Source organism: Chrysemys picta, chromosome 9 (genome assembly GCF_011386835.1).
Source record: "Chrysemys picta bellii isolate R12L10 chromosome 9, ASM1138683v2, whole genome shotgun sequence".
Lineage (NCBI taxonomy): Eukaryota > Metazoa > Chordata > Testudines > Emydidae > Chrysemys > Chrysemys picta.
The window spans coordinates 60,657,719-60,673,143 of NC_088799.1; the positions used below are offsets into that span (position 1 = coordinate 60,657,719).

At 50.7% G+C, this 15,425-nt stretch overlaps 1 protein-coding gene across 2 annotated transcripts in view; it reads left to right on the forward strand.

Annotated features, from left to right (window-relative positions):
- The window catches only part of MID2 (midline 2), a 465,133-nt gene extending 458,209 nt beyond the window's left edge, over positions 1-6,924 (forward strand). The window contains exons 10-12 of one of the 2 annotated variants that reach the window (XR_010590406.1): positions 2,426-2,534; positions 4,278-4,377; positions 6,603-6,924. The gene's annotated coding sequence lies outside the window, so the exon portion shown is untranslated. Of the gene's footprint in view, positions 1-2,425; positions 2,535-4,277 lie in introns of both variants that reach the window. The other variant, XR_010590405.1, reaches the window with a different exon arrangement.
- The last annotated feature ends 8,501 nt before the right edge of the window (positions 6,925-15,425 follow it).

Below are 15,425 nucleotides of genomic sequence, written 5' to 3' on the forward strand. Positions count from 1 at the left end.
ATTCAGATCCCTGAAATAGTACTTGGAATGGTGAACTCTGAGTTGATGAAGGTGTCATTTTGGAAGATAAGCAAGTGATTTAAGGAAAGAGAGTGAGAAGTTAACTCTGCAGAGGCTGGAGGGAATTAAGCAGTTAAACTTTGTGAAAATGTCTAAAAGGAAGTGTTATAAAAAGAAAATTCTTGGTTTCTTCTCAGCCATTCTGAAGGAAAAATGGGCCCTTTTCCAAAGGAATGTCTGTAAATAATCCAGGCAAAGAGACAATCTAATTGAAATCATTTGACTATGAACAAGTTAGTCAAATTTGTTAAAAGAATATAAGGGGGTTCTATTGGAACTTAACTTCCCCAAATGTATAAAGAGAGTGTAATTTATATATAACTGTAAAAACAGAGCAGTGTAGAAGGAATGTGCATTTTCCCCAGGACATGTGCAGTGTATATTGTAGAAAGGGTAAAAGAAAGGAATATTTTAAGCACCCCCAAAGGGGTAGAAACATGTTCTTTTTGTCTTTCAGAAAATCAGGAAAAGCTGATATCAGCTGAAGAGCAACCCAAAATACCATGAATCTACTGTCACAATAGAAATTGTGTTTTGTGTTCTATGTTTTGTCTTGAATTGTTTGTCTTGTTGCTAGCACTGCTGGCTACCCCAGACCTCAAGACAGTGGACTGGGGAGAATGGAAGTGTATGTTGCAAAAGCTGGGGAAGGCGGCCGTGTCATGGAGTGTGGGGGAGTCAGGGCCCTGCACCCCCCACTTCCTGCGATTCACCGTGACTCTTAGCCAGCCAGTAAAACAGAAGGTTTATTAGATGGCAGGAACCTAGTTCCAAGCAGAGCTTGTAGGTACCACCAGGACCCCGCAACCAGGTCCCTCTGGGGGGCAAGGATCTTAGACCCCAGACTTTGGGTTCCCTGCCTCTTCCCAGCCAGCCCAAAACTGAAACCAAAACCCCCTCCAGCAGGCTCTCTCCCCCTCTCCCTTTGTCCAGTTTCCCGGGCAAAGGTGTTGACTCGCCCCACCCCCCCCTTCCTGGCTCAGGTTACAGGTTCAGGTACCGTCCCTCACCTAAAGTCATCCCCTGCTCTCCCATCCCCCATGCAGACAGTCCAGTAAAACTAAACGACATTCCCAGGTCAATCCACCCCACTCCCTACTGCATCACATCTCATTTGAGACTGAACTGAGCGGGGTCACTCTGACCAGTGACCTGGGGAAGTTCAGGGCCCCCTCTCTGGGCCAACGCATCTGCTATCATGTTGGCACTTCCCTTCACATGGACCACATCCATATCATAATCCTGCAGGAGCAGGCTCCACCTCAGGAGCTTGGCGTTGACTCCTTTCATCTGGTGTAGCCAGGTCAGGGGAGAGTAGTCGGTGTACACAGTGAAGTGTCGCCCAAACAGATATGGCTCTAGTTTCTTAAGGGCCCACACCATGGCCAGGCATTCCTTCTCGACGGCCGCATGGTTTTGCTCCCGGGGTAGCAACTTTTTGCTCAGGTACACGATGGGGTGTCTCTCCCCCTTTTCATCATCCTGCATTAACACTGCCCCTAGTCCCGTGTCTGAGGCATCAGTGAACACCATAAAGGGCTTGTCAAAGTCTGGGTTTGCCAGAACTGGGCCACTGACCAGAGCCTCCTTCAGCACCCGGAGAGCCTCCTGGCACTCCTCGGTCCAGACCACCTTGTCTGGCTTCCCCTTCTTGCAAAGCCCAGTGATGGGGGCAGCTATGGTGCTAAAGTGGGGCACAAACCTTCAATAGTACCCCGCCATCCCTATAAAGGCTTGGACCTGCTTTTTGGTTTGTGGAGCGGGCCAGTCCCTGATCACCTCCACTTTGGCTGGTTCCGACTTTAGGCAGCTGCTTCCCACCCGATGGCCCAGGTAAGATACTTCAGCCACCTCCACCTTGCACTTCTCAGCTTTTATGATCAGCCCAGCCTCCTGGAGTCGGTCCAGCACAGGACACGTGGTCCTCCCAGGTCTGGCTAAAGACACAGATGTCGTCAATATAAGCCATGGCAAAACTCTCCATCCCTCTCAGTAGCTGATCCACCAGGTGCTGGAAGGTGGCCAGCGCTCCCTTGAGGCCGAAAGGCAGGGTCAGAAACTCATAGAGCCCCAGAGGGGTGATAAAGGCCGATTTCAGCCTGGCATCTGCATCTAGCGGCACTTGCCAGTAGCCCTTTGTAAGATCCATGGTGGTAAGGTACTGAGCACCTCCCAGCTTGTCTAGGAGCTTGTCAGGCCTGGGCATGTAGGCATCAGATACAGTGATGGCATTAAGCTTCCGATAGTCCACACAGAACCAGATAGACCCGTCCTTTTTGGGGACCAGCACCACTGGCGAGGCCCAAGGGCTGGAAGACGGTTGGGTCACCCCCAAAGCCAGCATGTCCCTGACCTCTCTTTCCAGGTCCTGAGCAGTTTTCCCTGTGATGTGGAAGGGGGAGCATCTTATAGCAGGATGTGATCCGGTCTCCACCCGGATGCCGAGCTTCGCCGGGAGGATCCTCTGCTGGCTGGTGAGCTTCGCCGGGAAGATCCCCTGCTGGCTGGGGGTGTCAAGGTGCCCTCGGTATTCGCTGGGCTCCTCCCCACCCTTCCCCTAGGCATAGGAAGGGGGGGGTCTCGGGAAGCCCTCAGCAGCTGGCTGACCACTCTCCGCTCGGACAGACACTGGTACCTGCCTTGCATCTGCCAGGCTGCTTCCCTCAGAGACAGGGATCAGTTCATTCCAGCGATCTCCCTCCTCCAGCTGGGCAATGAGCTGTTCTTTGGTGAGCCTCCCACTGCACAGCCCCCTCTGATTGCACAGCTCCACCAGGTCGCTCTTAAGCCACTTAGCATACATCTTCCTGCTGGCCACTCACAGGCCTGGGTGCTCGCTGCTCCCCACAGTTTCCAGGGAGACCCCCCAGGGTGCCAGCCTCTGCCAGGGTCGAGCGGCAGACTCCTCTGCCCCTCGGACCGCTCGCTGCAATCCCCCGGGGGACCCTGTTACTGCAAAAGTCTTTCTTGCTGGTCACACACTCCCAGGGGTTAGTTGACCCTGAAACCATCCCTCGCTGACTCTTCAGCACACCTGGTCCTCGTCAATCCCCCTTCATTTTACTGCTCTCCAGTCACTTACTGCAGGAAGCGCTGTCCACGGGGTGCAGTAGATCCCACCATTGCCACCAATTGTCACGGAGTGTGGGGGAATCAGGCCCCGCACCCCCCACTTCTTGCAATTCACCGTGACTCTCAGTCAGCCAGTAAAACAGAAGGTTTATTAGACGACAGGAACCCAGTCCCAAGCAGGGCTTGTAGGTACAACCAGGACCCCCCAGCCAGGTCCCTCTGGGGGGCAAGGATCTTAGACCCCAGACTTGGGGTTCCCTGCCTCTTCCCAGCCAGCCCAAAACTGAAACCAAAAACCCCTCCAGCAGGCTCTCTTCCCCTCTCCCTTTGTCCAGTTTCCCGGGCAAAGGTGTCGACTCGCGCACCCCCCCCCCTTCCTGACTTAGGTTATAGGCTCAGGTACCCTCACCTAAAGTCATCCCCTGCTCTCCCATCCCCCATGCAGACAGTCCAGTAAAACTAAACGACATTCCCAGGTCAATCCACCCCACTCCCTACTGCATCACAGGCCCACTCTCTGGATGTCAAGTGGGTGGGTCCCTATCCCATTGTGTACCAGCTTCAGCTACCAGGCAAACTAAAATGGGCGCATGCCGGTCAGCTCAAAACATATTTTTCCCTCTGTTTCTGGTCATGGCATCGTGGGCCTCGGTTGTGGACCTGCCATCTGCCTGAACTATCCGGGTTTCTGTTTATGGGATTATCTGGATAATTATGAGGAGGGAAAATACCTCCAGAGGCTCTCCCTGTTTTGAGCTGCAGACAGGGCTTGAGATACAATGTGACATAAGGTTGGAGGGGAGGAGCCATGGAGGCAATGCATAGTCCGGATAGACACAGTAGGGCCACAGCAAAATACCTCATGGGTGGCCCCAGACCTTCCAAGGATCCCAGAGGGACAAATCCTGTTTCTCATGTGGTAGCCTGGGGCGGAATGAGAGACCCTTTGGCAAGCAATAGCAGTCCCTGGATGCAATATTGTTGTTGTGACCTCCTAAACCAGGCAAACAGCATCCATGATGGAAGCCAGGAAGGGCTGTAATGGGACGGCTAGTAACTTTGAGAGTTTTTGCATGTGCCTCAGTTTCCCCAATAGGTGCATTTACACCTATACTCTTTTTCTTTCCCTTCTGCTTTGTTAACAGGACAGGCAGTAATAGTGAGAGCCCAGGGACACCCCCAAACAGGAGTGGTGGGATCGCTCTTGCTGTTTCAAGCCCGCAGAATCCTTTATTGTGATACGATGTATGTATGGTGGCATATTTTTAAGGGATTCCTTGGGTTTCCGATGTTTTTGTCCTCCTCTGTTAATTTTACCATTATCCAAAATTGGATGGTGGAAGAAGAGGTCTATTGTCCATTGGCAAGGGGGCAGTTGCGGTGCATCATCGTGGGAATGTGGCACTGCGTATTACCTGGGTGTTTTTCCAGAGGCGGCCCCCTGCCGAGAGCCCCAAGTCCCCTGGCCCTGCATATCCCTCCCCAATTGGATCCCAGATGGGATTAATCCAGAAGGGCTCCTTACCTCGCCAGGCAACACCACATGATACAACATTTTGTCCCATCGCTGTCTGAACCCCCATCCCAAAGAGTTTGTTTCTACCTGGGAACAATGGCCCCTACCTTTGGAGGAGGAAGATCTCCATCCATACTGTCTGCGCTTATGGTTCCACTGGGAAGGGGAAATCTGGGAACGATGGCTCGGGTGGACCACCGATGAGAAGGTATATGGGTAGGTTTTCAATGTCACAGAGGTATTGGTACCCGGATGGTGTAGGGTTCAACCTAACCCCCACAATTCCAAATGTTGGTATATCACGCATATCACCCACTCAGACACACACACGTCCCGCCAGTGTGAGGAGGTAAATATTACCTACCCCGAACGCTTTCCAGCATCCCGTCTAAATTGTAATTGTAGCCTCCTCCACCTAGCCCCTAGTCTTCAGGGAATGACTCTAGGAAGGCACCGCCACATCTCCCCCCACCAGCGGAGGTGGCAGATTTTACCAGCCACCAAGTGAGAGGCAGCCACTCAACGATGGAGCCTCCTCAGTGCCACCTTTACCTGCCCCTGACACACTATCAGGTCCCCATCTTCCTCACCAATTGTACCAGGGGGGCCATCCTCCAACTTGCCCTCCTTAGACAGACGTTGTCCTTGTCCCCCCGAAGAAGGCAGACCTTAGTGAGCTCGTTGTGGGATGGGGCCAATATGGCAGCTAGTATTTGGAACATTCAGCAAGGGGCCCTGAGAGATGAACGGTTTGGACCATTGGTACAGGCCATGGGGTTGGTTACAAGTGCGGATCTCACCCACCTTACAGTGGCCACCTCCACACTTAGGCACACTGCTGAATTGGCCCTCCACATGCAGAACACCTTACGGGGATTGATTGAGATCATAATTGAGGCCGGGGATCAACTAGCATGGGATTCGGTGTGCTCCCAGCTCCAACAATATTTGACTCAACAAGTTCAGAGCATCCAGGAGGATGTGCTCTATGGAGCCTGGCCTGGGGAAATCCATTTCCACTCAGGGATTCCCTGGGAGCAATGGCCTTTTCGCTGTTCCTGGAAGCTCACTAACTGGAAGTACACAGGCATAGCCTGCTCCTTCACGGCCTTTGGTCCCATGAAAGGGGTGTGAGCCCCTGATATAAAAATCCAACCAGGCCTTTGGGAAGGCTGCCTTTGGGATTGGGTGGTCCATCGTGATGTGTGGGAGGTGGCTCCCCCCAATGACACAGCTAAGCGGTATGTGCTCATGGCAGCCCCTGACTATCCTTACATATGGATTGCAGAGGGCAACACCTGGCAGCTATGGCCTATGGAGCCCCCTCAAATGATGTGTAAAGAAAAGGTAATGCCGGTCTGCTTTTATGAGGTGGGTCAACACATCTGCTGGGCAGGGGAGGCATCGGGATATGCCCCCACTTAGGCACATCTGTTCACCAATACCTCCACATGTGTTTGGCGAGCCACCTACCCTAGGGTGCCCCCTGAGTTGCAATTGCAATCTCGAACGCAAAATTTTTCAGTGCATTGTATTTAATTTTTCATGGGATGTGACGTTATTGACATAAACTGGGACCATATAGATCATTGTTGCAACCAAGGTCCTGTAGTGGCACCCAAATCTTGTATAAAGGGGGTCAAATGGGGTGTCTAGGACAAGGTTATGGTTTACTGGTTATGATTATGCTGTCTATATGTATGTATCAGTTTTGTAGTCGAAGTTATGAATATTGGCTCTATACTGTCTGTATGGCAAACTTATGCTATGCTTCTGGGTGACATCCCAGACAAGCTGAGATTAGCTCTGCCTAGCCTGCTTGATGGCCCATTAAGGACCATCAGCTATACAATGGACCCATTGAGAGAAGGCAGATACGCCTTGTACCTCAGCAAAGTATGCAGGGACTGGCCCATGTGACTCCAGACTCCATTTTGGCTGTAATTTTCCACAGTAAGAACAAAGAGGTGATCTTACACCTGGAAAACACTATATAAGGCTGATGCCTGATCTCCATCTGGTCTTCAATCCTGCTTCTTACCTCTGGAGGGACTTTGCTACAAACTGAAGCTCTGAACAAAGGACTGAATGACCCATCCCAGCTGGGGATGTATTCCAGAGACTTGATTTGAACCTGCAGTTTATTCCATCGCTGCTGCAAGCCTGAACCAAGAACTTTGCCATTACTGTATGTAATTGATTCCATTTAACCAATTCTAACTCTCATCTCTATCTTTTTCCTTTTATGAATAAACCTTTAGATTTTAGATTCTAAAGGATTGGCAGTAGCGTGATTTGTGGGTAAGGTCTGACTTGTACATTGACCTGGGTCTGGGGCTTGGTCCTTTGGGATCAGGAGAACCTTTTTCTTTTACTGGGGTATTGGTTTTTATAACCATTTGTCCCCATAACGTGTGGCACTGGTGGTAATACTGGGAAACTGGAGTGTCTAAGGAGATTGCTTGTGAGACTTGCGGTTAGCCAGTGGGGTGAGACCGAAGTCTTAGTCTGGCTGGTTTGGTTTGCCTTAGAGGTGGAAAAACCCCAGCCTTGGGCTGTAACTGCCCTATTTGAGCAATTTGTCCTGAGTTGGCACTCTCAGTTGGGTTCCGCCAGAACCGCATTGTCACACACGGCTAAGCGGTATGTGCTCATGGCAGCCCCTGACTATCCTTACATATGGATTGCAGAGGGCAACACCTGGCAGCTATGGCCTATGGAGCCCCCTCAAATGATGTGTAAAGAAAAGGTAATGCCGGTCTGCTTTTATGAGGTGGGTCAACACATCTGCTGGGCAGGGGAGGCATCGGGATATGCCCCCACTTAGGCACATCTGTTCACCAATACCTCCACATGTGTTTGGCGAGCCACCTACCCTAGGGTGCCCCCTGAGTTGCAATTGCAATCTCGAACGCAAAATTTTTCAGTGCATTGGCCCGCGGTTATTCAAAGTAGTGTTAATGTTTCTAATTATATTGTATTTAATTTTTCATGGGTTACGTCCAATATATTTCTTCCATTGACGCACACCCAGGAACAACTGACCGTGTTCCAGACAGATGCCTCCTCCCTTACAGTGTTGCAGCACACATTTAATCTGGAGAAAGCTGCCTTTGTCACAGCCATCTAGATGGGACATCTTTGCCAACAAGGGGCTGTGCTATGCTATGTTACTAATGAAGCCAGAAGCCACTACTGGCTGGTGTATGCAATTGTTGCTGCCCTAACACTTTTGTTTGTGCTGTATTGCTGTTGGTGTCGGAGGCCAACGGTGACCCTAGTCATCGTGTCAGAGAGAGGGTGGAAACCTAAGTGGTGACCCCTCACAACAGAATGTTGATTCGGGGTCAAGGGGGGGACTGTCACAATAAAATTGCTCCCCCCATGGGGTCCCCTGGGTAAGCACCAGCATTGTATATTGCTAATGCTTTGAGATGCACTGGAAAGGATTTCGGGGAGGGCTGAAGGAATGAGTGTGGAGTGAAAGGTTCCTTTGCAGGTTGTGAGAGGCCGAACGGGGAGGAAGGGAGAAGAGAACGGGTTAACTCGATGCCTCAGCTCAGTCTGAAGATAAGATGCGGGCTCCAGTCCAAGGTCACAGTGCTCAAACAGACTCTATGCAGCCAAGAAGCCTGCAGCCATATATGTATCTTACCCAACCCCCAGCCAACCGTGAGAAAAGAGAAGTAAGCTGAACAAGACTGCAGGAGATTGCAAAAACCATTGAGATGGTGAAGGCCAGTGAGGGGAAAAACAACAGTTTCGCGTCCCTGAAGCCGGTGTGTTTTGGGAAAGCTGAGGAAGCCACGGAAGGCCGGTTTGGACTGGTACAAAGAGCATGGGGGACAGAGGTCCCTGAATGAAATGCTCCCAAAAGACCCCAGGACTTAAAACCCTCCTGAGAGCTGAAGCAAATCGGAGATCAACAGCAGACCCTGGACAGCCTGTGCACAGGACAGAACTCTCGTCCACCCTTCCCCCTCTTCTTCTTATGTTACACCCAGGCTTGGCCAGCCTTGGGTCGTGCGTGTGTGAGTATGAAAGTGGGTTAGGGCACGGGCACTAATGCTTTTTTCCTTCCTCTGAGTGACGTGGGGAGCACCCAGCACTCACCGCTGTTATTTAATTAATAAAGCTTTAAAATTAGTCTCTTGGTGTGCTCTTTCATCTCCTCCCCTAACGATCCTGCAGTCTCAGCCTGATCACCTGACGCCTCAGGCAGATTGGTAACAGAAATCTGTAACAAGAGGGCCGGGTCAGGGCTAGAGCGAAGGGATGCTCACCAGAGGGTGGAAGCAGGAATGGAGAGGACTGGGCTGCAGGGGAGGGAGGGAAGAGGTTGGAGAGGAGGAACAATGTTCGGCACCTACGTGTGCTGTGCAGCAGCTCGTGCAGGAGACAGACTGAGGGGAGGTGGGGGGGCTCAGCCAGAGGGGCTGGGGCCTCACCCTTACCCCTCCCACCCCACACCCTGGTTCCTATCTACAAAATACACAGCCCAGACAAGGAGCTGGAATCGGGCAGGTTTTCCCAGACAGGGCTGCAGGAGGGGAGCCCAGAAATTCCCTGCTGCTAGACTATTTGCTTCTATTGCTCCCTCCATCTGCTGGAAGCGTTTGTGTAGCTACAAACTGTGATCATCTCAAGCAGCAGCTCTGTCAGGTGAATGCAAGGAAGGAGTCTGCCTGCTCCCTGACTGGCCACTGTGAAGCCAGGAGAAAGCTGGGTAACTTCAGCAGAACCATTTAGCAGCAGGGATTTCAGAGGCGGGAGGTCTCCCCTATAGCTAAGAGGAATGGCAGGACACAGAAGGTGGTAGACTCCCAGACCGGAAAAGGAGGGTAGGTCTAGTGGTTAGCTAAAGAGACCCTGGCAAGCTGGACTTCTGGGTTCTGTCCCTGGTTCTGACACCAGTTTAGTGGGTAACCCAAGGCCAATCACTTCCCTCAGTGTGTGCCAGTCGCCCCTCCCCTGACACACACATATCTTCAAACCTGGGGATGCCAACACTTCAATACCTTCCAGCGATTGCTACAGCCAAGGCTGCAAAATCTTCCCCATTTTAGTCCCGTTTTCACATGCACAGAGCTTTCTGCAGCATTCACCTTAGGAAGTTTTACAGGTGGGGTTTTCAGAAGTCGGTTTAATTCTTTGCCCATCAATGTCATCAGGAGCTATGCTACTGATTCCAATGAGCGCACAGGCTCTCAGAGACACTAGCCAGGAACAAAGTTGGGCTGGCAATTAAAAGAAGGTCTGTAACCATCAGAGGGGTGAGGTTCTGGAACAGCCTCCCAAGAGGGGGCAAACAACTTAATTTGATTTGAGAGCGAGCTGACGACATTTCTGAGCGCTATTGTGTGACGACGGGGCTTGTGACAGCAGGGGTACAGTTCGGCAAACAGGGCCTTACATCCACTTTATGGCTTATGTTCCTAAAGGCTCATGCTTCAAGGCTTCCGCTGACCACTTGTGGGGGTCAGGAAAGGTTCCCCCTCCCCAGTGTATTCTGGGAGGGCAGGGTTTGTTCTTCCTATGAAGCATCAGAGATGGCCACAGCTGGAGATGGGACATTGGGCAAAGTGGGCCAGGGCTCTGAGGGGCAGTCTCTGTGTCGGGGGTGGGGGTGTGGTGCTTGGCTGGCTGGTTCTTGCTCACACATTCAGGGTCTAAGTGATCACCATACGTGGGGTTGGGAAAGAATTTCCCCCCAGGGCAGATTGGCAGTGACCTTGGGGATGTTTTGCCTTCCTCTCAGCATGTGAGCATGGGTCATTTGCCAGGATTATCTGGGTCTATCTCATGATCAGTTATCTACCATTGCAAGGGCCTGGGGCACCAGTGCACCTCAGCCCCTCCTATTCCCTGCCTGCAGCACATAACAGCCTAGGTTCCCCTGGACAGTAATACCCTGGTCGAATTTTGGTGGGTGGGTTCAGTGTGCAGGTGCTGGGGGCCTGTGATGCCCAGGAGGTCAGACTAGACGATCCAGTGGTCCATGCTGGCTAGAGATGTCCCATCCCTGCCGATACTGGGGGGGGATGGAGGGCCCGGGGGGGGTGAGAGTGAGGGCAGCCACCTTCAACAGTGTTGGTTAGAATCCATGTGAGCATGCTCAGTACAAGCCAAGAAGCAAATTGGGGGGGGGGGGTCATGTGACCCTGCATGCCCTTCCCATGCATGGCCTCTGCTTCTGGCCTTAAACTGTATCACTCTAAAGCTGTTCCCATGATACAGGCCCCAGGAAAAAACAGCCTCCCTTAACATTCATGCATTTAGGCAACTCATTTCTGCACACAGATCCCAAAGCAGGGCTGACCTCACAGCACCAGTATCTCAAACACCTCACCGGATGTATGCCGCCCCTTGCCCTTTGGGGGAAAGCTAATTATAACATTCTTAGTCAAGGAATTTGGTTTGTCAGGTCAGCGTGTCAGCCTTGGAGGTGCTTGGCAGTTTGCCAAAGAGCTCGCTGCACAGGTGCAGAGAGACAGGCTAAGTGGCTTGAAACCAACTTCTGCGTCCCAGGACCTGGCTGACTCAAGGGGGACTGTTCCAGCCATCAAGCAGCAGCCAGGCACTGAGAGTCCCGAGAGAGCCCTAGGCAGAAATCTGAAATAAAGTGAGGCAGCTTGCTCCAATCTGCCGCTGTCAAAGGCGGTTTTCTTATTTGGGGAAAATCTGAGGCCTGCAGAATATTCCGAAGGCCCTGAAACTATTTTGGAAATGAAAAAATAAACTATTACACATGCATGGTTTGCTGGGCAGGAAGGTGATTGGGGCTGGAAGAGTTGGTGGGAACGGGAGTGAGTGGGGGGGTGCAGCAAGGGATTATGGGAGGTGAATAAATGGGGATGGGTGGGTAGGAGAAAGGTAGTGGGGTCGGTTGATGGAGAGGGGGCTAGGTGGAATGAGAAGGGGGGAAGAGACACTGGGAAGGGGGACATGGGGGTGAGTGACAGAGAGCTAGGGACGACAGGATCTGTGGGGTGCTGCCTCTCTTGTGGGGTCTGTGCCTCTCTCCTTACCTTCATGCATGTGCCAAGAGCTGGGGAGCGCCAGCCCCTGTTGAGGGCTCTGCCCCCCATGTGTCCACCTCATTTTAGCTCAGATATAGGAGATTTGCACTTCTAGGGGGTGTCTGAACCCCTCTCCCTGCCTTCCCATGTGTGTCAGAATCTGGGGGAGCCCTGTCCATTTACCCTCCCTACCCCCATGTGAGCTGAGTGCTGGAAGGTTGGCCCGTCTGGGGCAGGAGCTCTGACCCCTTCTCTCCCCGCCCCCCACCATGTGATCTGGGAATCTGGGGTGCCATGTTCCTCCAAGAGGTTCTGAACCCATCTCCCTACCCCTCACCTCACATGCAAGCCAGGATTTGGGGAAGCCCTGCCCTTCTGGGGGAGTAGCTGAGAACAGGTACGCTTGACATGTCAGACACTCTCCAGCACTCGTGGAAGAGGGAAGGGACCACCCACTGCCATGAATGGAGCAATGCAGTCTCAAAGCCGTTGTCTTAGGCTGTATTCATCTTCACTGGGTGCTTGCTTTCAGCTGAGAACATCTCATTGAGACGAATATGCCACTTAAACCTCTCTGGGCCTGTTGCTGTGCTGCTGACAGATGTGTTGAGCCCTTCTACTCCATGCTCCTCTAATTTCATGCAATATTATCGTGGCATGCCAGTTGCCAGCTCTGCTCTAGCTAAGGTTGGGGAACCTTCCTGTTTAAAGGACAGCTCTTCTAAGTGTGCTGAAGCCTGTGTGCTTACACAGATTGCCTTGAAATTTGGCGTGCAGAATGGGGTTAGTGATGCAAATGTGGTTGCGCAAGGAGTTCCCAAGATACAGCCCCCAGAAACACTAAAACAGCACTGAGAAAGTTCCCAGATTCTAGCACCTTTGAAATATGAAACCAGAAATCTGGGAAGGAGCTGTCCACATCTGGGAAAAGTCCACCTCTGGCAAGTTTTTCTTTTTTTAAAGAAATGGACTCTGAGCACAGCAAAATTTTCAGAAGATGCTGAAACTATTTTTGGATGCAAATAAATTACACCTGTGAATGCTCATTGGGGGAGAAGGGTGATTGGGGGTGAAAGTCTAGGTGGTAATAGGGGAAGAGGGGGGTGGGTCAGTAGTGAGAGATGGGGTTATTTTGGGGGATAAATGGGAATGGGTGTTAGGGAAAGGAAGAGGAGTTGGGTGGGTCGGGCGAGGATTTGGAGAATGTGAGGGGGAGCAGAATAAGTTGGGGGTTTAGGGGTGAGCCCTGAATTTTTCCCTTCTGTGTGTGTGCTGGGATTGGGAGAGCCCTACCCCACTGCAGGGGTCTGAGCCCTTCTCCCTGAGCATGTAACCATAACTCTGGCCCTTTTGAGAGACACTCTGATACACCCATGACACCCCCTCCACTCTGCCTTCTCACAGTAATGGTCAGGTGCTACCTGCACCTACCCTGTGCTCAAACACTGAGCCTGCTCCCCCAGCAGAATACCACACTTGTAAAATTTAACAGCCACTTCACACCTTTCTACAGCCCCTTCACACAGGATACCACCTAACCCTGCCATTTCCCCATCCCATCAGTCAATCCATAGTCTGCGCTCATATCTCACCTCACTGCTGATAATCCAGATGGCAAGACTATCCCAGTGCCCTGCCCCTGATACAAACAACACAATGCTGTATTGAAATAGTGCTGACTGGAACCTCAAGGTCTGCATGCACCTCTTTCCTTCCATCACGCACATGGTGGATCTCAGAGCCAGACCTCTTCATACAACAGTAACAGCCCTGTGATGCTCCTTAAACTAGTCCTCAGAACTCCTCAGCTCACAGACACATCTCTACCAACCTCCCCACCTGCTGCCTCCACTGGTCAGTACAACTACACCTAAAACACTGAAAGCAACAGGAGAGCCTGCAGATAATGCACAGTGACTCTTGCCAGCACCAGGAGCAGGGTGAAGGGAGGGGGAAGCGTTAAGGTTGCACAGGCGTTTACCTAAACTCTATTTCCTGGATTTCAAACTTTGAGTTTTGCTGAACTGGACATTGTGCAAGAGCGTAAGCTATCACCTGGCAGCCTTAAGTCGCTACATTGACAAAGGGCTTTTTGCCATTTCATTAACGGTAACTTGCCCACAGTGTAGCACATTCGTTGGAGATACCACTGGGCAGGCAGTTCTGTCGGGATATGGAGCCACGTACAGATTCCATTTTGAACTCAGAATCAGGTTTGTGAATGTGTGTTTACAAGAGTTGCATTCATCCAATCAGCCAACATAAACATACCATGTGACCTGTGTGTCCAATCAAAACAAGTCAACATAACTTAAGTGTCAGACACTCCCAGTTTTTAACAGCCAGGAGCAGGCACTATTCACAGGAATCATTTGGCAAAGTATTAAAGTCCAGAAATCGTAAGCTGCTCAGTTTACAAATGCTTAGGCATAGATAATTCACCTGGCCTTAGTTGTGACATCATGAGACAGCATTTGTACCATGCCACTGTAATGTCACAGAAACAACTTAATCCTGGCAGACAGTTCTAAAAGTGATTCTAGCATAGGGTTGCCAATCTTGCAGGGTTGTTCTGGAATCTCTGGAAATTAAAGATGAATCTTTAATTAATGATTAGGTCATGTGATGAAACCTCCAGGAATATGTTCAACCAAAATTGGCACCCCTATGCTAGCAGAAAAACTCCAGCCACTAGGGGACAAACAAATCACAAATCCACGAGCAGGTCTGAGTCCACTCAACAGCTAGCAGCATTGCACAAGCACACAAGAAGACCTCTATTCTCTATAGCTGCAGTGGACACACATATCACAGAGAAACAAAGTGGGTGAGGTAATATCTTTTATTGGTCTGATTTTGCCTGGCAGAGGGAAGTGCTAACGTGGATGCAGATCAGCATGTAGCCAGTAGAGACCAGGAATTATGGAGATATGTCCATACAGCAAACCAGGCACCGAGCTATAGGGCACGGGGACTATATAAGCATCTTTGAACCCCTGAGGAGCAGCAAGGGCCTGATCTGTAGGACAAAAATCAAGGTGAGAAACAACATACACTAGATTTAATTGCTCCAAAAGTCTGCACAAGGGGACATCTCTCTCTCTCTCTCATATCCCCTCTCCGCCCCCCTCTCTCCAAGTGCGCCAGAAGTACTAGGTAGTGTAATATCAGTTGTCAGGCAATAATGACATTATTCTGAAGCCAGTATCAACAGATCTGCTCGCCATCTTCCTCCTAAAAGAGCAGACTATCCTCTGCAGTCTATGTCATTAGTAGTAGTGGCCTGGATTCAATCCCTCCCCCTCACCTCTGCCCCACTGTCAAGTACAGAGAAGAAAGTTCTACAACGTAAAGACTATATTACATACAAAAAAATCCCACGTTAAAAGAACATTAATAAGGTTGCAAAGTTAGGCACTGCCTGTGCAACTCTAAATCAACCCCCTTGTGCATATGCATTATGCTACAGTCTTTAATTATATGCTCACATGCTATTTTTTCCTATAGGATGCCTGCCTCATTCAGTGCATAGCATAGATGCCACTCATTGAATGAAGCCGCTATTCAATGTTTCGTTCCATCTACTTCATTCAATGTGCATTTGCTGCCTTATTTAACCACACAGCAGCCAAACCCTGCGCTGTATGTGGACTTCTTAGTTTCCTCCTGAGCTTTTCTATAGCACTCAGTGCTGTAATAGCTGAGTGCTTCACAACTGGTAATAAATTTCAAGAATGGATTTTAAAAAAAAGACATAG